Here is a 22322-nt window from a genome sequence, read left to right as displayed (position 1 = left end):
AAAACATGCAGCTGCATCTCATCAGGGATGAGGAAGAGGAACTGGCCTTCTGCACCTGATCAGGGAACACATAGGGCAGAGAAAAGTTGGGAGCAGTGAAGGTCAGCCTGACTACTTGCAAGGAGAAGCTGGCTATTTAGCACAGCAGACAAATGGAGGCAACGCTTGGAACAATGTGCTTCCTAGTTGCATGTTTCCTACTCGTTGTGATTCCTGCCTTCCTTTGGACTGATACTTTGGTTTGTGCCTTGTGAACCCTGGACTTTTCATGCCTCATGAACTCTCTTGTGTTGTGGGTTTAATTTTGTCTGGGTGGATTTATCTTGCTTGGGAAACTTTCAAATGCCTTGTGGACTCATCAGCCATTGCTCTATGGACTAACATCGGTCTGCTTTTGGCTGGACTTAATTAGAAAGTTATGGGGTTTTGATGAAAGGAATTAATGGGGAATATTAATAAAGCCACCAAACCACTGTTGTGTGTGTGAGAGAGTGGGACAGCACAGTGATCACAGCACTGGAAAAATTTCCAAACAACGTATTTGCAGCAGCATATATTCATTTCCCCTCCTCTGCTGTCCCCAACACATAGTTAAGTTCCCAATGACAGTGAAAAAAACCTTGGTTCAAGAATAGGTTGCTCTAGTTAGAAACGTATCATAGTAGCTTCAGCCCCAATATCTCATCTTTCCTCCAAACCTTGGTCACAGCTCTCAAAATCCCCCACTAAAACAGTAGCAATCAACTCATATTTAATTAATCAGTTCAGTAATTTATTCTTCACATTGCTATCTGACCACAATGCCAAGGACACCTGGTGGCTTACATACTGTAGAATATAAAAATCAAGTAAAATCAAGTGAAATAAATTTCAATAAAAACTAAAAAAACAAACACCAAAGTATAAGCAATAAAGATAACTTTGAAATGACACATTGAAATCAGAGGAAGTCCATTTTAGAAGGTGCCAAACATCAAAAAGGAGGGGGCTAGCTTGATCTCAACAGGGGAGGCTGCCACTGAAAAGCAGTACCTTCTCACTTCAGACACCACCACCACCCCCCCCAAAAAAAGCCTTTTGAAAATATTGGTTCAATAATAGTTTCCCTTCGTTTTGATCGTATCAGTCGCCAGTATTGGTTTGGTTTTACGTACTCCTGCAGATATCTGTTGGCAGTAAGCATATTCACTATGCTCAATTACTTCCTTTTTAATTGAAATTAAAGTTCACTCAAACAAATTTCATTTCTGTCTGCATTTATTTTTTATCCTGCATTTATTTATTTTTATAGGGGGGAGGGGTCTCTCTCTCTCTGCATCTGTTATAAGATCACACTATTGTGTCCATGTTGTTAGATCAGATTGTCCAAACTTGCCATAAAGTTGAACAAGGGAAGGATATGATTACTTTGACCACCAACACCTATGCTACATTAAACTAATAAAGTATTACAGGAAAACGAGGTGGCACATAATGGCCTACATGGCGCATTCAGAAGTTCACAAGCAATGGATGATTATTTTATTTTGTTCCCAGCAACTGGAGGAGATATCTCAATTCATGATAAGTTAGTTAGCATAGCCTTTCAAATACATAAAGCATTGTAATAGGTGGTATGGTAGAAGAATGCAATGTATGTACTATTGCAATAGTGCAGACATATAAAGGAATCAACTTTTATATAATTTGTGAACATGGAAATGTACCTTCAACTGAGACAAACCATTGTTCCATTAAGCTGTAGAGAGCATAGAGAATAGCTTTGAAGAATAGGAGGAAGAGCTGCTACCAAGGCAACAGTCAGATAAGCATTGCTTGGGCCTAGGCCAAGAAACTTATTTCAATAAATATATCAAAAAAGACCCTCCCTAGTTCACACAAAGATAAAATAGATGGGGAGCACATTCAGACATGCAAGACTCTATTGCTATAATATTGCAATAAAAATATTGACCTATATAGTGTTGGTTTCTTAGTCTGGTCAATCTTATAGGGTTGACATTAGCACTTTATCTCCTACTCTGACTAGCAATGGCTCTTTGAAGCAGGAATAGTGGACAGGTTGGAACCAAGTCCCTTGAGGGACATTATTTTTTTTACCTGAAAAACCAAGCATTCAGAAGCATATATCTTATAGTCCCTTGGAGGCATCCGTCAATATCAAGTTCTGAAAAAGAGTGCCAGATGAATGCAGTCAGATCAGATGTTTGCAGAATGTTTGGATGCTTGCCTGGCCAGCTGACACATCACCTTTCCACTTTGCTATTATTCTATAGTTTCTTATTTAGCCAACCAAGCACTGACTTCTAAACAATTTGGATGGCTCAGCAAGGCCTCTTCTGAAACAGTCTTCTCAGATGTATGAGCAACATGCAAAGTTGCCTTCTCAGAAAATGTGATCTGTTTCTACAATGGATCTTGCCAGAAGCTGTTTCCACAACAACAGTTCTTGGATCCAGTCCAGAGCCTAAACCATGTCGAAAGCTGAGCCTGATCCATTTCTCTGAGCGTCTTGCAAATCTATCCTTCTTCCATCTCTTGTGCTGACAATGTGCAATGACCCTGCAGCAATTCTTTCATGTTTATAGCCTCTCCTCCCCTTTCCTGCTTTTTCAAACAAAGTCAGCAATAAAAATATAGTGTCCCACCTGTGTTGGTTCATTGCATGGAGGTAAATCAATGGCTGTAGCTTTTTGACATCATGGTGTCTGCTGGACTTGAAACACACATAAAATATGAGAGAGCCCTGAAAATATGTACCTCCAGGCTTAAACATACATTCTACTTCACCTATTGGTGGCTGCAAAAAAAAAAAGACAACTGCTGCATTTGTCTCCTTAATAACGCTAAGAGAAGAACCTTACTAAATCATCCAAACATTATCATTTTAATGGTGACTGGAAAACTCATGAGCAGGTTATCAAAAGAGGTTTTGTCATAATGGGAGAGCCACATTCAAATCCGCATTCAACCAACTTCTTCATTTGTTCGTTTGTTAAAAATCAACATGAACAAGGATAAATCAGAAATCTGCTTTGAAAAATAGCAGATAAATAAAATGGACCCATCTGTTTGTTCATTACTTAGTGAACGGTTGTTCAGTCTTGAAAATCTTGAGAAAGGCAACTTCTATTATCATTCTTGGCAAATGGATTTGCTGTCAAAATGTTCTGACTATTAAGATGTTTTTTTTTTTCTAATGTTCGCCTGTGAAGTGATTTACCTTATAGGATTATGTTGTGAAGAAAGAGTAGGAAAAGATTTTTTTGTGAGACTTCATACCTTGTTGAATGGAGAAGGCAGTTCCTTTTTCTTCATCATCATCATCATCATCATCATCATCATCATCATCATCATCATCATCTGCTATTCAGTGTGCATTTCTAACATCAGGTGTTTCCTGACTCACCATCAAAGAATTCAGTTTATCTTAACTTGAGATAAAAATGTATATTTAAAAAGACAACCTTCTGGTGCTACAAAGATAATAAATGTAAAGTAAATAATCCAACAAAAATGCCAAATAAAGAAAGGGACCCATATGGATCTTTGAAAGAGTGCATTAACCTTTTACTGCTGGACAGCAGGGCTCACTTTCCTTCTCTGAACAACGTGAAAGGTGAGTTGGGTAATTGTCTTTTAAATCCCAAGCCGGTATTTGTCGATATCAGAAAATTGCCACACAATTTGGGAAAGGAAAAGTCAGGCCTGAAATAGCAAATAGATACTTGGGCAGAACAAAAAGCCCTTGGCAGAATTGAATATTCTTGTGCATGTTTGGATGAAGAGAAGCTGATGGAAACCATTGCTGCTGGTAGCCTCCAGGTTTTAATGTTTCACTGTACTCGATACACACAACAGCAGAACTCAAAGGGACAAATTCTATGATTGTTTTTTGGGGGAAATTTCCAGAATTTCCAGGAAACCGAACAAAGGAGATGTGAATCCTGCTCCCGTTTCTATTGATATGCAATGAAAACAATCCAACACATTCTGCATTCTAACCACTGTGCCCCTATGGCGAGGAGGTTGTTAAGTGAGTTGTGCCCAATTTTGTGACCTTTTCCCCACATTTGTTAAGCAAAACTGGCTTTCCCCAGTGACTTTGCTTGTTGGAAACAGCTGGAAAGGTCACAAATGGTGATTACATAATCAAAGAACACTGCATCCATTGTAAATACATGCCGCTGGCTAAGCATCATAATTCTGATCATGTGAACATGGGGATGCTGCAATGGTCATTGATGTGAGGAATAGTTGTAAGTCACTTTTTTCAATGCCATTATGACTTTGAACAGTCACTAAATGAATGGTTGTAAGTCCAAGATTACCTGTAGTTTAAATACACATAAATTTCTGAAATTTGTTCTTGTGCCAAATAAACTTGCTCTTTTTCCTTTTTCTTGGGACCCTGGAGAAATTTTTTGAAATATCTCTTGGTGAGGTCTGTAAAATTGCTTTACTGCCAGAGGCATTGCCCATGTTACTCTTTTGTATTACTCATCTTTTCATTACCTTGAAGGGTGCTTATATAACTTCACTCCCCAATCTGAAAAAGCCCAACTAAGAATGCCCCTCATGTCTTCTTGTCTTGAGGTTTAACTAACATGTGGAAAACCAGAAAGGCAGCAATCCACTGCAGAGAGAGTTGGGCAACAAAAAACAGAATATTCTCACATACAGCTACCTTGTGGCTAAGTGCCAGAACATTCCACTCCCAGGACAATATTGGAATTCAACAGTAGGAATCATCCAGAAAATGAGGACGTCAGGCTATCATCAACTAAATATGCAATTCCATAATAAAGTGTCCAAAATGGTATTCTTTGAGAAACTTATATGAAGGGAAGGAATAATTCTGAACACACTCTAAGCACTCATCTGAAAAGGATAGGATTTTGCTTTGCTTTGTTTAATCTTTGTGTTGTTGTTGCAAACAAACTGTGGCAAGTTGTAATCATGTTAAGAAATTTTTCCTGTTGAATTTCTCTTTTCAAGTAAGAGATAACAGAATAAGAACATCCAGCAATAAAGCACTGGAAGCTAACACACACAACCTTTTGCAATGTACACCAGAATATTACTATTATTCACATTCATTTACCTCTGTGTGAAATATACTTCATAAGCAATGAGCCTCCTAACAAAGTAAATAAATTCTAATTCATTATTCCTTTCACCCTAACGGAAAAAAAGATTTTTTTTCTTCTCCTTTAAAAAATAAAGAGAGCAGGGTAGTTTTGGGTTATTTCAAAAGGCTAGAGAACTACATGAACCCATGTCATTGTGGTGGGGCTCTCCCAGTTCCAGCATTAAGTTAGGAATAAATACAATATCTGAATAATCCCTATGTTCAGAACAACTGCCTTTTCTTCTAATTATGACAAAAGCAGCAGTACAATAAAATGTTCCTACCTTAATTAATACAAATCTTGATATCTATCATTCCATTCAAGAGCAGAATTGGGAGCCAATTCACTTTTGGTTCTATGACTGGAATGTTTTTTGTACTCTTAATCTGATAGACTTCATTATCCTAAATAAACTAAGAAGATTATAATATAATTCAGCCTCTCAATGATCTGAGTTTATCAGGGATGGGAGACACAATCTCCATAGTGGTAGTTCATAGACTTTGGTGTGCTGTTCCTAGACAGTCTACTTTCACCATTTCTTTTGGCTTCTCATTCACAAAACCATCTTGTTTTATACCTACCTACAACTTGTTAAAGCAAGTTGCTATTCCCAGTCTGCATCCTATGATACACAAATACCATATTTTTTAAGTGTTGATTTTATGTAAGTAAAAGTGCATTGACACCCCACACACGCACACACACACACAAAGGTAATTATTAAAAGCTTAGGAAATTCCGGTTCCACTGGCTGTGGACTATTTGTTTGGCAGAAAAATGGAAACTGTTAGTGAGATGAAATGCATAGAAGGAGGGCATGGCTTGGAAAGGGTTGGAAATTTGAACAGAAGCAGTTCACACCGCAACTTGTTTTTGTGAGTGTTGCAGGTACTACACATCAGCTGCAATTTCTGATCTGTTTTTTCTGTTGATGTTTTGTGTTTTTAATTGTAATTTTACTATGTGTATACTAGATGTTTCTTTCATGCAAACTGTATAAGTATAATAAACAAAAGAGGCAAGTAATGTGTAGGGAATAATTCTAGGGCAAAAGTTCCATAATCAGGGTATCCTCACTCAAAATACTATTTTAGGGAAACCTCTCATTGAAATGTTGAAGATGGTCTCTGCAAAGCAGCAGAACAATCTTACTGACTCTGCTGACATTGTTTTAAAAAGGCAGAGCAAAACCTGTCCTTCTATTTTTAGTTTTCTCTTTATTCCACTATGTGCACTTTGCTGCTCGCCCACATACTCGTCATCTTGTGACCTAAACTCTCCATTTCACAGAAACTGGACCTGTTGAGCATTTGTAGGATCCCTAGGCTGAAATTCTTGTCAAAAAGCCACAGCTCACGTTCTAATAGTTTCAGCCTTCTATGCCTCCCCTCATTAGAGAGAATAAATTATCACGGCAGGTGGGTGAGAGGAAATGAATCCACTCTTAAAAGAGTGAAAGGAGAAAAAACATAAACCCAAGGAGTAATATATCAGACCAGCATGTAAAATATCCAGCTGAGGAACAATTTTAATGAAGTGGTGATTTCTGAATCCATGCTGAACCACCCCAGACTAGGAAAGTTCTTATTTCCAGAGCCTTAGGTAACGTAGAAGGATCTGAGTTATGCTGTTAACAAACTCCTGGAGACCATAAATCAAGAAAAGAGATGATACAAGTATTTTCAGCAGGAACACAAATATATATCAGACAGGAAAATCCAGCTGGCTGCAGGTTCCCCCACCCCCTTCCTTTCTTCTGTTCCATTTACAACACTGTGGTGCTTTGGTTAAAATATAACATTTATGGACAGATGGGGCAGGGGGAATATAACAAATTAAGTAAAGTGGTGGTGCAACACTAGCCCAAGTTAGTTTGCTGCCGGAAGCAAAGAACAAAATGGAAACATTCATTCTCATTCCAGAAATAAAAGAAGACTGAATTGGCAATCAGATCTTCCTTCTTCATTTGCAATGGGACAGTGTTTCTTACTGTAAGAAGGTGGCAGATTAAATCAAGGCAGCATATGGCAGACTGCATAGTTTATAGTTCTTTCTCCCAACGTATTGATGCTGCCTCTAGTATGCTAGGATTCCAGTTCTGTGCTGCAAGAATCCAGATGACCATTAGATGGTAATGAAGAGTTAGGATTTTCTGTATCTATTTGCTGTCATCATGTAGTTATTGATATTTTTGTAATTAAAATATGATATCCCTACACTGAATCTATAGGATTATCATGGGCTGTGGTGACCTTCTCTATTTGCTTTAGCTCAGGTTTTGAATTGAAGCAAGGCAGAGACCTGAAGTGAATATGTTTCTTTTTGCCTTAACCCGAGATGCCAAATATCTCAGTATTCTTTTCTGAGCTGCTAATATTTTAGACATTTCCTTGTTCCTTTGGTTTCTACTCATATATTATCATATCTCAGCCAAGTGTCCTAATCAAGGAGAGAAGCAACCCATCTAGAACTAAGGAGAAATTCCCTAATAGTGATAACAATTAGCCAGTAGAATGGGTTGCCTCCAAAGGTTGTGGATGTTCCATCTTTGTAGGCTTTTAAAAAGAGTTTGGACAGCCACTTATCTGGAATGGTATAGGGTTTCCTGCTTGAGCAGGGTGGGGTTGGACTAGAAGACCTCCAAGGTCCCTTCCAACTCTGTTATTCTGTTATTATTGAAGTTTGGCAATGTGGTTGAGGCTGAATCTCTGGTCAGAGTACCAACTCAGGTTTTCCTTTGGTGCTGGGTACACTATACCTATAAAGAACCTATTAGGCAATTGGTCTCCTATCATTAGTGAAGCCACAGTGCTGTGCTTCACAGTGCAGAAACTAGCAAATAGGCATGTCCAAGACAGACCATTACCTCACATTGCTCATTTATAGGAGGTGTGCTTAATGATAAGAGATGCTGGGAACTGCATACCTATGATATATGGATTGGAATGGTTTGTAGATCTTAATTCTATAGCCAACCCTACTGGAACCCTGACAGCCCAGCTATACTAGGGAATTGCAATCACTCATTGAGCTATGGTGAAGCTTGATATAAAAAGCACAGCTTTGATTTTATGTTCATGTGATCTCTATACCTGTATATGGCCAGGTATACACCATATACCCTTGATGGCGAACTTATGCCACGTGTGCCACAGGTGGCATTTGAAGCCATATTTGAGGGCATGTAAGGCGTTGCCCTATGTAAGCGCCAGCAGACATGCGTGTGCTGGTCAGCTGATTTTTGGGCTTCCAGGGGGCGGGGGAGGCTGTTTTCACCCTTCCCAGGCTTCAGGAAAGCCTCCGGAGCCTGTGGATAGCAGAAAACGGGCACAATAGGCCTACCAGAAGTTTGTTTCTGAACTTCTTGTAGGCCCATAGGGCCCATTTTTCACCTCCACAGGCTCCGGAGGCATTCCTGAGCAGTGGGGAGGGCAAAAAATGGCCCGATGGACCTACCGGAAGTCAGAAGCTTCAGTGAAGCCTGTGCGCATATGCGGGGGGAGCATGGGAGGTTGTGCACACATGTATGGGGAGAAAGGCATTGCATTATGGGTATGGGCACACACGCACATGTGCCTTTTTGGCACCCAAGCAGAAAAATGTTCGCCATCATTGCTATATATGTAGCTTATGGCTACATCAGCCATAGTCCCAGACAGCGAATAAACACACTCTCTCTTTCTCTTTTAAACAGCTACCCTATAGCTACAATATGTTGCAATTCCAACTCTCAAAATTCCCAGCCCGCAAAAACACTCTCCCTCCCTCCCTTCCTCCCTCTCTCTCTCTCTCTCTCTCTCTCTCTTCTTGAATACTGAATTTGCACCATGCAAATTCTTGAAAATTTAATTCCATACAAGGTAGCAACAATCAACTTTAAATTAACAGCATTATGAAGAAATGAAAAGTCAAAGTGCTGACCAAGAGTATTTTATGGTATTTAATTAAAAAGTAGATAAGGCAGTAGCAATGAGTCACAAATCAGATAAACGGAAAGGCACTAGATTCTCATATTTAACACTGATTTGACTTGTGGTTGTTTAACAGTATACCAGAGATCCAAATGATGACTTCCAAATATAAAATTATGAGAATAACATAAGGGTACTGTAGAGGAGAAAAGGCAATGTTAACTTTAAAGGTTGAACTGTGCTACTTCCAGTCATGGCATGTTTACTTTTATTCCTTCTAAAACGACTGTCAAGTCTCAGATGAATATACCCTCCTCTGAATAATTTAACCAACACTTTTTTTTCTTTTCTCAACATTCTCCAGATGTTCCTCCCTCTACATTTGGCTCATGGTTTCTTTTAACTGAAATGCACTGGTAGTTCTAAGCCTAGGATTTTTCAACTTGATTGATTCAATGAAGAATTTATTTCTATGGGCTGCTGGCAATAGGATATCTAAAGCTGCTGTGAAGTAAAATGTTCCCTCTCAATCCTGATGCAATGTCAACAAGTTATCTAGTACAATGCACTCTAAGATTCTTATAATAAAGTTTCACTCTTTGAATGAGATGTATTCAAACTTTAGGAGCTAAGAGCTACATTTGGACCTCATATTATTTGTGACCAATAGGGTTAGGGTTAGGTCATTTTCTTCTGATACTTCTAAACCAAAAATGAGTCTTCTGTCAGGCTAAGAGAGATTGGTCTACTCCAGGAGGAAAAGATATGGCCTCTAAATAAATTGGGGAGGCTCTTCACAACTTAGATAAAACTTTGGAAGAGGCTCTAGAATTGCTTCTCAAGACTTTAAGAGCTACTGATGTAATGCATCACTTTGACTGACTGATTGATTGATTGATTGCCAGTAAGTTAGAATCAGTGACCATATACTTAGATGGATCCCTCCATGATGATCTGTCACCTTGCTATGAGAGCAAACATTGTTCTATTGTCCACATCATGTTCTGAATATTAACATAACTCTTCTTCCAAAGCACCTCTTTTGATTAATTTAAAACTTTTTTCCAACAGTTGCCACATTTCTTCCATTTATTTTTTTAATTTATTTTTATTACTACTTTACAAAAAACAACAGAAAAAGAAAAACAAAATTCAAAGGTAATTTTAATGCAACTACTTTTCAAAAGCCATGCATAAAAAGGACTTTAATAGGTGAAAAAATACAACAGAAAAATATATATTATAGCAACCAACAATAACAATTCTACATATATACTTATCTGTTCTGTCCCCCCTTCTTCGCTTGTTAACCAACTCAACTCACAGCAAACTTCTGCTGAGTCACAATACTATCCCCCACCGCAGGGCCCTTTCCCTGGGTTCCGATGGTCTGGATGCGGTCAGAATGGCTTGTCCACAAGATGGTCCGCACTCATTTCCTGTGGTGCCTTTTTCATGAGTCCCAAACCTCTGCAGGAATAGTCCCCTTGAGCCGGAACTCCCTATGTATCCAGTGGCCACCATGTCTCCTTCTGCCCTTCACGGCGTCGACACCCTGTCCAGGGTCCTCCACCCTCTGCAAGGCTGACCCACCAGCCTCCGTACTGTCAGAGGTTGACGGCAGCTGTAACAGCTTCGGCAGAGCCCTAACACCCTGTCCAGGGTCCTTCACTCTCTGCAAGGCCGACCCACCAACCTCCGTACTGTTGGAGGTTGACGGCAGCTCTAACAGCTTCGGCCAAGCCCTAACACCCTGTCCAGGGTCCACCACCCTCTCCATGGCCGACCCACCAACCCCCGTACTGTTGGAGTCAGGCAGCCGCTCCAACAGCTCCGGACGAGCCCTAACACGCTGTCCAGGGTCCTCCACCTCCTCCAAGGCTCACATGATCCCGGCGGCAGCACCGACTCCTGCCGAGCCACCACGCAGTCCCCTCCCGCAGGGCCTGTCCCCCGATTCTGACGATCAGGGTGCGGCCCAGAAGGGTTGCTGACGGCCTCCATGGAACACAGTCCAAGGCACTGGTACCCCGCCGGGAACCTAGAAACAAAGTCCAGTGCTGCGGGGACCGGGGTTGACAAAGGCTGGAATCTTGGCGGAGCTCTCCTTGCAGACTTGGCCCATTGGCACTGGGAACATGATTCCACACACCTCCGCACGTCATTTCTCAGATGGGGCCACCAAAATTGACGAGAAGCCAGGCGCAACATCCAGAAAAAACCCCAATGTCTCAATGCAGAAGCGCAATGGACCTGCGAGAGCACCCGTCGATGGATGTGCCCTGCGGGAACATAGAGCCGGCCCCGATACTTCAAAAGATCCCCTTCCAAAGTCCATGGGGACGCCAGCCTTACTTCCGCCTTTCAGCGCTCCACCCAGTTGTCACCCCGCTGCGCATCCCGTATCAGAGACTGCATGTTCATGGGATGACAAACGGCATGAATCCCACCTTCGTCCAGTCAGTGGGAAAGTCCTCCGCTCTCAAACTCAGGAACTGCTGGCATTGTCCCAAAAACGCAGCAAACATGGCCAGACTCCCATCATATTTATCTGGAATGGCTACTGGGCACTTCCTCCTTGGTTGGTTTTTTTTTGCAGTTCTCTGCAGCTGTGCAATTTGATCCGCCAACACCGATATCTGTTGAGCCATTTGCCTATTTTCAGCAATTAATTGCTCCATAATTAATCAAATGGAGGCTTTTTTTGGCAGAAGTCAATCTGTTCTGTCCCCCCTTCTTTGCTCGTTAACAGACGACAGGCAGACAGACTTAAAAGGAAATAACTTTATCAGTCCTCGGCTCAGACTGGTTGCGAGCCCAAAATAAACATAAATAAAATCTTGGGCAAGAAGATAACAGAATGCAAAAACAAAGATCTCTTACGGCAACACTAGGTGTACAGAAAGAAAATAAATCATTTCTCCAAGTGTCTCTTTGAATCAGGGTTACAGAAAGCAAATCACTTATCCAAGTGCCTCTCACAAACAAACCATGACCGATGCACGATGAACCACGAACCAACGATGAACGTTGACTTCTGCAACCAAAGCGTGGCACCATCAGTCCTTTTATCTCCAGAAGACCACACTAACGAGCCCCAGCTGCATTGTTATTCCTGCATCCCGACTCAACTCACAGCAAACTTCTGCTAAGTCACAACACTTATCTAATGGAAATACTGTTTCTAACATATTGAAATAACTTCTATTCTTTTAACCTACTATATTTTGTATAAATTAATACCTTATTTTCATATAATATTTGTGCATGTAAACTCTATATCTATAGGCATTCCATTCTTCAGTCCAATGAATGGTGAATTCAAAAAATAAGAACACAGAGAATCTGTGACATAGTGGGATAAGGATACATATTGAAATAGTTAATTATTTTCAACTTTTGAACTGTTTTATTTGGATATAATATTTTTTTTGAAAAAGCCACACAGATTCTGAATTAGTGACGTTGATAATGTGTGTTCAGTACCATTCAGAGCTTCTTTGACATCAGTAATTACCTTGCTTCTAATTTTTTTTGCCAATTAATCACAATAACAATCCCAACCAGTCAACATGCAATAGTTAAATAGTCTATTGTCCCTATTCTATGTCCAGTATGATAACATTACTTGAAGCCAATTATGTAGATGGGAATAAAAACTATTATCACAGAAATCAAATTATATTAATTTCAATTACCAAACATAAAGAAGGGACAACCAACAAGTTATTTTGACATTACTACAATAAAATATGTTTAGAAAAGCAGCAAGAGACATCAGCTCAGTCCAATTTGTGGTTTTTCGCGTGGGCATTTAACCTTTGCCCAATTTCTGATCCAGACCATGACACTCCTTTTAAAGTCAGTTTCTAAAGTCACGATTTCCTTGTAACCTCTAATAAGAAAAGCTAATTACGATCCATGGTTGAAACTCCCCACATCAATTTTCAAGATAGAAAATATTAAGTGTGCATGAAAGTAAGAATCAGAAGACTCCAAAACAATGGGGACCAATTACTATTTTGTCTATCAAGGCTCCACTTATTAACGCAAAATAGCTGCCACTATCCCGCTTCCCCCTGGAGCTGTGTAATTCCAGCGGATTTTCCCCCCAAGTAGCATATGGCATAATGCAATATTTTATGCCTGTTGTCTTGTGAAGCCAGCAATAGCTCTTATTAAATCTGGAACAGAGCTATTGCTTATCGCTTGCTGGGATCTGACTTTTTTTTTTTTTTTGCTTATGCCTGATTTTGCCATCTCTTTGCCTGAGAAAGTGCATTGAAACACAATGGACTCAGAGGTAATCGATAAAAAGCTTTAGAGGTCAGAGCCATTCTTTGACAAACTTTAAGTTCATGATTAAATATTCTCCAGCAGGAACTGCTGCTGGTATTTAAAAGTCACAATGCCCCTGTAGCCCTGGATTCAGTTATGTATGTTATTGTGTTGAGCTGTATGATGAACTTGAGGTGATTTGGCACAAATCTATAGTTCAGTGATGGAGCATGTGCAAGGAGATGCCATGTTCATTCCAACTATTATCATTTCAAATAGCTTGCACAATCTAGTTCCCTCCAGATGTGTTGAGAATCTAACTGCAAGAAGTCCAAGCCAATATTGGAACAGGTGTTAATTCAGCAGACGATATTGGGGCTGAATAATGTGGGCACTTTGGGGTTTTGTCCTAGGTCCAGTGCTCTTCCCCATTGTTTCTTAATGACTTAGACAAGAGGATATAAGAGATGCTCATTAGAGTTTCATCTAACATCAAGCTGGGAGATGAACTCCTAATATCTCAGAAGACAAGTCAAAGGTTGAAAAGAATCTTTAAAGATTTGAAGACTGGACTCTATCCAACAAACTGTTGTTCAGTGGCAAGAAAGGTAAGATTCTGCACTTAGGTAGAAAAAACCAAATTGACAGGTACAAGGTACTTTACTTAGAAATAGTATTTGCCAGAAGGATCTGGTGTCCTGGTAGACCACAAAGTAAGCATGATTCAGGAATGTGTTGCAGTGCAATCTTTGACTGCATCCATGGAGGTGTTAACATCACAGAACATAACAGTCCCACTTTATTTTGAACAGGTCCAATTGAAATACCGTGTCCGTTTGATATTTGATTAGCACAAAATAAGAAAGATGCCGCAGAACTATATATAGTATAAAGAAGGGCAACAAAGCTGGTGAGGGGCTTGGAGGTTAAGTTTCAAGAAGGAAAATTAAAAGGACTGTTTATGTTTACTCTAAAGAACAGAAAGCTAAGAGGAGACATGATAGCAGTCTTACAATATTTGAAAAGCAGTTACAAGGAAGATGATGCCCCAAGGAAGGTCAAGAACTACTGGGTGGAAGTTTACTGAGGGAGATCCAAACTCATAATAAGGAGAAATTTCCAGACCATAAGATCTATTAAGTGATAGAATGGCCTGTTTTGTGAAGTCATAAACACTTAATCATTAAGATATTTTCAAACAAGGTTGGAGAACCATTTGTTTGGGATAGTGTGAGAATTCCTAACCTAGCAGGGGTATGGAGGAGAAGGCCTACAAGATCCCTAGAATCTAATCTTATCTGTGGGACATGCATGAGTACTTACATTATGTTTTTGAATAATGATGATCTAGAGTGTTGCCAAGAGGATAAAGCATGGCACCCCTCTTCATTAATGAACCAGCTTCCAGATTTGCAGCTCAGCTTCTACTTTATGTTGGTTTTATTGTCTCCAGGCCAATTAGAGGTCAATCATGTGACCCAGGCAGCTTTGAAGAATATGGCAGTAAAGAAAGTAGCTGGAGATTCACATTGCTGCTCTGTGGCAAAATACATGAGAAGTTTCTCTTTGAAGAGTTATGCTTTCCACCCCCAGATATGCTTGCCTGCCACAGACACAGCTGCATGCCCAATCATTTTCTCTGAGACTGCTTCCCTAGGCCCAGCCTGCAGAAGTTTGAAAATGCCCACACTGGTCATGGGCAGTTTCAGGTTCATTTGGAAATCATGTCAGCCAGGATGGCTTTTCCTGTTCAGCTCTAATGAAACTTTCATGCCTGCTTTGATTCCCTTTGCCTCAGTTTTCATATGCCTGAATGCTCGTCACTAAGCTGTCCACTCAAGATGGAAAAGAAGTGCACTATTTCCCCGCTTCTTCTGACCAGCTAAATAATTTACTCTGCTAACAATTATATAACAGCACAAGCTGCATGTGAGAGAAAGCCTCACTGTTTCAAGGCAGGTGTTAGAGACCAAATATCAATCAAAAGATATGTTTCCTTTGTGATTATTTTAAATTAGTAATATTAATTTTATTTAGAAGGGGTGTTTTGTGTGTGTGTGTGTGTGTGTGTGCCTTTAGAGACTCCTCTCTAAGTGACATCAATAAGCAGCATAAGAGCTATTCAAATATCTTGTGAAAGAGTAGAATCCAAAGGTGTCCTTGGTCAACTGATTTCTCAGAGGGAAAGTGAAGTCTTATTAAAGTCTGGATATTATTAGGTTGTTGACCAAATTTCCAGAGATTTTGAGGTGAGAAAGGACAAAACCTTTCATTTCCATTTGCAGATGGGGGCAGATGGCTGGCATGCAAAAGAAAAGGATGGAAGGAAATGAGATGTCATACATTAAAAAACACATAGATTATGCACCAGAAAAGATGCTTAAAATGTTAAAGGAATAAGACTCATACAGATTAATAGGAATAAGACTCAGAATAATATTCATATATAGCTCCAATAATCTAATTCTAGCTGCCCGTTTGATCTATAACAGCCCATGTGGCTGGGTGTCAGGATACCTAAGGGATCACCTCCTGTAGATAACTTCTGCTATGCCTATGCACACCAGAGGTGGTATTCAGCTGGTTCTCTCTGGTTCGGGCAAACCAGTAGCAGAGGCTGCAGGAGGCTCTGCCCACCCACCCCAACATAATGTGCAAGCACTGTGCATGCACAGAAGGTGCACACTCACATTTACAAACCGGTAGGGAAGGTAAGTGAATCACACCGCTGATGCACACCCACAGGAAGTGACTTATCTCCACCCCCATATCCCTAAGGGCTGGCTAGGGAATCCTGGGCATTGAAGTCCATACACATTAAACCTGCTAAGGTTAAGGAACAGGGCCACACCTGCATCAAGGGGCCAGGCCATCTCTGTAATGTGTCTCTGGAGGATGAGTCTAGTGTCAGCCCTTAGGCTGCTGTTCCCGGCACGTAGAGAGCATTGCTTCCACCTCCACTCTTTCTGAATCAGCAGTGTGGCCCAGCACCCATCCAGACTACCCCGCCCATCCTGGCTGCTTCCTCCTTTACTCATTCGGAACAGCAGCATGGCTCAGCGCTCCTCCCCCACTCCCTGAGTTGCAGCTGGTCGAGTGATGACCATATCCGCTGAGTATGTACCTTTGCAGGGAGCGGCTGTTAGTCTAAGAGAAATGCAGGAGGCTTTTTCAGGGCCACCTCCTGACTGGTCTGCAGGTATTCCCTGGCTGGACTGCACTGGACTGGCTTGGACTGCTTTCACAAGGGCAAGGGGGTGGACTGTGGGTGGAGTTTGGCACGGCCTGTCAATATTGGTGGCTGTGTGTATGTATGTATGTATGTATGTATGTATGTATGTATGTATGTATGTATGTATGTATATATATATAACTGGGTTAGAGCTGACTTCACACGTATTCTTTGTATCATTCATCATTTGCTGCCAGTTATCACAGGTTTGGCTAAGAAAGAGATAAAGCACTTAAACCACCCAACTGCTTCTTTTGTTGTGTCCCTGGTGAATGCCGGAACGTTGACACCTAGTAGTCTCCAGACTATTCTCAGAAGGAGGAGCTGACATCCCGATGACACAACGTGTTATCTTGGGGCTCCAAGATTGCAGTTGATATTTCTACCATTGGACGGTCCTTTTGGACCTATGCCATCTTGTAGAGATGGTAATAGAGAAGAGTACGTCTTGCTGATCTCAGGGACACCGCAAAGTCCCAGGTTGATCCAGGAGAAGCTCTTATTTCCGACAACATAAACGCAGCCTTTGAAGCTGCTGAAGTTGGGACAGCTCTGGAACAGAAAGAAAGTGGAAAGAGAAAGTGTGTCGAATTGGTGAGGAAATTTTATTATTAGAAAAGAGACTCCCCCCCCCAAAAAAAATAAAGCTAAATTAAAATTAAAGACAGAAGAGGCGAGCGGTGAAATTAATCCACATTAAACTTAGTGTGTTATCTTTTTTATGGATGGATTTTTTGCAATGTTTCCTATTTTTTTAAACTGAATGGATTCGTTTTTCTTCTTTTATTTTTTATTCTTTCTTATATCTATGGATTAAAAAAATTCTTTTTTTTTTGCAATGCTTGATTGGATTTTTTTTCTCCATTTAAGAATCCTTTTTCTTTAAATTTGAAACATAAGTAAGATATAAAGAGGAATATAAAGAGGGCTGTAACAACAGAGGGAAAAGAAGTAACACTGCCACTTAGAAGCTGGAGGCTTAGAAACATTGTTTTTTTTCTTTTTTTCTCTTTGATCATTTGATACTTCAAAGCTTTTCAGTTTGTTTACTGAGAGTGATAACAGGAAGAACACAGGTTGTTTACACAGGTGTTCTTGGGGAGTTTTATCAGCAGCTGGATTAGAGGGAAGACAAAGCCTTGACTTGAAAGATTATAATGAACTTGCTTGAAATATAACAAAAAGCCTTGAATGCTATAGTGGCCATGTTTATAAGTTGGAAGAATGGCGCAATAGGAAAAAGAAATTTTAACATTGCAAATGATTATGTTTAAAATTCAAAAATTATTAGTAGTAACAGAGAAAATTGAGAAGAGATTGGAGAATATGGAACATAAAACAAAAATTTGATGGAAAAATTGAGGATGTTTATCAAATGAAGAAAGTGGAGAACAGAGTTCTAAAAATTGATGAAAAAATGATCAAAGAGATAAGAAAATTGTGGATACTGGCAGCAAATTGAACGTGGTTGGAAATGGCAAGAGCAGAATATGGAAAGGGGAGATAGAAGGACTGGAACTCTACCCCAGATTTCAAAGTATAGAAGAAGAAAAGAGAGAAAAATTGATGGAGGTAAGAAGAAAAATCTTGACAGAAGCACCAGTGATAACCAAAGACAAGCTGATGGAAAGAGCAGATGGAGGATTTCGAGTTTTTATAAGATATGAAATGAACAACAAGTTGTGAAGAGAAATCCATACAAGACTTATCAAGAAAGTAATCAAAATATTAATGCTACAAATGGCAAGAGACATAAGACTACACTATTACTGGAAAGATATAGGCTGATGTAATGAAAGTGTATAATAAAAATTAAGTTAAACTTAGTTAAATTTAGAGTATTATGTATAAAATGAAGCAATAATAGTTATAGTCAAATAAATGATTAATAATGATAATAATGCATATATATATATATATATATATATATATATATATATATATATATATATATATATATATATATATATATATATATACTGTATATTAGTTTGATAATATGAAATTTTATATAAACTACAAATTGAGACTATGATAGGAGGTTTAAAAGCTTTATTACTAAATATTACTAAATATATAGTCATTTTTATTTAGAACATGTTATAAAGATGTAATGTTATTGGATGATTTCAGGAGGGTCTAATGGAATGCCCTTATATAGTTTTACTTTAAATTCAGAATATTTCATGTAAAAGGATGTAAAAACAATCATAGTCAAATGAAGGCTGAGGTACAATAATAGTAATATATATAAATATATTTGATTTAAAAATATGTGATTTGATATGAATTGTAAGTGATAACTATGGAAGGGATGCATAGAAATTTTGTAACCAACTGACTTACTTTCTATAATTTGTAATGGAAGATAGTTTTGATGTTTTTTTTGTTCTGTCCGTTTGTGGTTGTTTAAAAATATTTTTTTAAAAAAATTAAAAAAGACTGTTTTCTTTGAATGTATGTTTGAGAAGTTACTGATATGAGAGCTCCATTTGATGGGGTAGGGAGGCATATTTGCTTTTATGGAATTTTTTTTATAAATTGCAAATTACATATGTCATCTGTCAGTCCTGTAGTTATGTTCCTTTTAGGATCTTTGGCCTGACACACTTTCTATTATTTCACTATGCTGTTTCATTAGTGTAGTAATTGGGAGGGGGGAATAGAAAGGAGTAGAATTGTGGAATGTGTTGTTGTCATTCTTTTATGGAAGCCCAAGGCCATCTTTTGTCTCTGCACCTCAGACCATGTGGTGGATTTATGGGTGTGGGGACAAGATCATGAACTTTCAACTGGGTGGAATCCCAGGAAGTTTTCAGAATTGGGATTTCCAAAGATGTGCCAACATTGTTATATATGCAAATGTTCCCTGTTACCAGCTCTCTGATTGGCTGGTCATTTGACAGTTGCTTTGGGCTCGAGTATAAATACCCTGACAGTTGCAGGGACGTTTTGAATCGCTTGTCATCTCGCAATAAACATCTTACTCTCTGATTCCATGGCTCCTGCATCTTTCCCTCAAATATATTCAACACTGGCGACGAAGGTGGGATATGCAATTCCCGCAGAGCCTGGAAAACAACAACGAAGAATAAGCCAGTCGCGGCCCCACGAAAATCAGACACAAAAGCCACAACAGAGAACCAATGGCCAGCATGCACTCAGCAGCAGCAGTAGCCACCGTGAAGCCTTCCATCTACGCCAACTTGAAGGATGAGCCATGCCAACTCCAAGGACAAGCCATCTACGCCAACTTGAAGGACGAGCCATGCCAACTCCAAGGACGAGCCAAAGACCGCGAAGGCCAACCTCGGCTGGAACTGCCTGCCTGTCTGCAGCCGCTGCTGCCATCCATCTCCTCACAGCTTTCTATCTGCATAATACAAACTGTCTGCAGCTGCTGCTGCCTGGAGCCTCCGCTGCTCCACCTGCTGCCTGCCTGTCTGCAGCCGCTGCTGCCATCCGTCTCCTCACGGCTTTCTATCTGCATAATACAAACTGTCTGCAGCTGCTGCTGCCTGGAGCCTCCGCTGTTCCACCTGCATTACAAAGCTGCCTACCTCCCAAGGCCACCTGCCTTACAAAGCTGCCTACCTCCCAAGGCCACCTGCCTTACAAAGCTGCCTACCTCCCAAGGCCACCTGCCTTACAAAGCTGCCTGCCTCCCAGCTCCACCTTCTGCAAGGTTTACACGCTGACTCCACTGCTGACCAACAACCAGGAGAAGCGAGGCCTGGCGCTGGACGGGAAGCTGAAGCACGAGGACACCAACCTACCTCCAAAAACCAAAGTTACCGACAGGCTTGGACTTTCTTTGCACACAAAGCAAATAACTGGGGGGGAAGGAGTGTTATATATGCAAATGTTAGAGGAGTGTTGAGTATGCAAATAACTGGGGGGAAGGAGTGTTATATATGCAAATGTTCCCTGTTACCAGCTCTCTGATTGGCTGGTCATTTGACAGTTGCTTTGGGCTCGAGTATAAATACCCTGACAGTTGCAGGGACGTTTTGAATCGCTTGTCATCTCGCAATAAACATCTTACTCTCTGATTCCATGGCTCCTGCGTCTTTCCCTCAAATATATTCAACAAACATGTCTGTCTTATTCAATTGGAACTTTAAGGATAGCTCTGCCTTAGACTATGATTTAATTCTGCATGATATTTGGAATGCTGACACCATCTTCTTGTATGCTACCAGGAGTCATTTGAGCTGGATGATATAGGAATCCTAGTAATAAATGCATACATAATAAACAAATGTTTACCTGGAAAAACTTGGTAAAATTATAAAGTTTACTCTTCATTAAGAACAGAATAGGCAAAGAGTTTACATGTGGCCAACTATACTTCATTTCCAAAGTGTTCTAGTGAAGCCAACCCACTAGCCCTATGTAGTAGAGTCACTGCAATGAATACAGTGACTGTAGGCTTTTGTTAGGCAGATTAAATAAAAAAATAACATTCAGTAATTGTGCAAAGGCCATCAAGAGATTTGGCATCATGGACAGAACACCCAGGCACTTTTTTCTGAAAACTGTACTAGTCTCCCATAACTTTGTAGTTCACCAAAAACTGTGATCAGCACATTTGTGTCATGCAGCCTAAAATCAATGAAAATAACTTCGAGTCATTCTCCTGGATATAGTTATAGGTTAGCTGAACTTGTGCACTAATCACTTTTCAGGATGAAATCTTCATGCCCTGATCATCCTTACCCTTCTTAGAACATTTGTAAAAGGATGTAAACAATTAACTAGGATTTTCACAAATCTTATACATTTTTATTTAAATAGTATGACAATTATAGGCCATTTATTTATTCAATTACATTTTAAATCATTTATTATTACTTAACAGCGAGAACCGTCTGGGCAACATATATTAAGCACACAATATCAGTATAATATCATTTTTTAAATTGCTAAAATACGTTAAAAGAAATGTATAATATAAGCACTAAACCAGCAACATTTCCAAAATTAGTGGGAACAATCAATCATGACAGGCAGCAGACCAGGATAATAAAGCCAGAAGTCCTCATAATACCTACGAGGTCTTTGTTATTAAAACAACCAGACTCTCTAATATTTTTGAATGTAACATTTGAAGTACCAGCCAAGAGATGGACCTTTTCCTACACACTCTTGCATACTGAAGATTGCTAAGTGAAGCTCCTCATCTCTAGAATAGTCATTTCTTTACTAGCAACTCCTTGCACCTTCTAGAGGCATCCAACCATCATTGTGCCAAAATAACTAGGATAGGTTAAATCATAGTAATGATTTGTAGTACTGGCTGGCTGATGCTATGAAGATTCTGCAAGTCACCAGTGAGAAAGTGACCCTAACTGTCAGATCCCTAAAAGTGATACTGCCATTCAATGGGGAGGAGAGGAGCCTCAGAGTAAAATCACTAACGTATCTGTAACAACTGAGTTTTGCAACTTTACAACTGGTTTCCTGTTAACAGAAGACTGAAGGTCCCAGCATCTCTGGGGGGAATGTTTATGAGAGCCATGTGGGATAACTTACTTTAATGCCTAACTAGAGATAACCATGGGAATGTGTGTTTTATTGACTCTCAGGGCAGAAGAGTTAAGGAAACATCTTCACACTTGTGTATTGGTTAGAATCTGCATTCCGACAAAGGGGAGGGGTCATTATTAGCTTAATCCCATTTGCATCACCTAAAGGGTTTCAGATGCTGCTTTGCTTCCAATAGTTTCCATCCTGACTGATTAAAGGTTCCTTTTGAAATAATAC

Source organism: Thamnophis sirtalis, unplaced genomic scaffold (assembly GCF_051295495.1).
Source record: "Thamnophis sirtalis isolate CommonGarterSnake01/CBP01778 unplaced genomic scaffold, rThaSir2_p1.2 scaffold_6, whole genome shotgun sequence".
Classification (NCBI taxonomy): domain Eukaryota; kingdom Metazoa; phylum Chordata; class Lepidosauria; order Squamata; family Natricidae; genus Thamnophis; species Thamnophis sirtalis.
The sequence above is the reverse complement of the archived record's forward strand: the minus strand, read 5'-3'. Positions refer to the sequence as shown.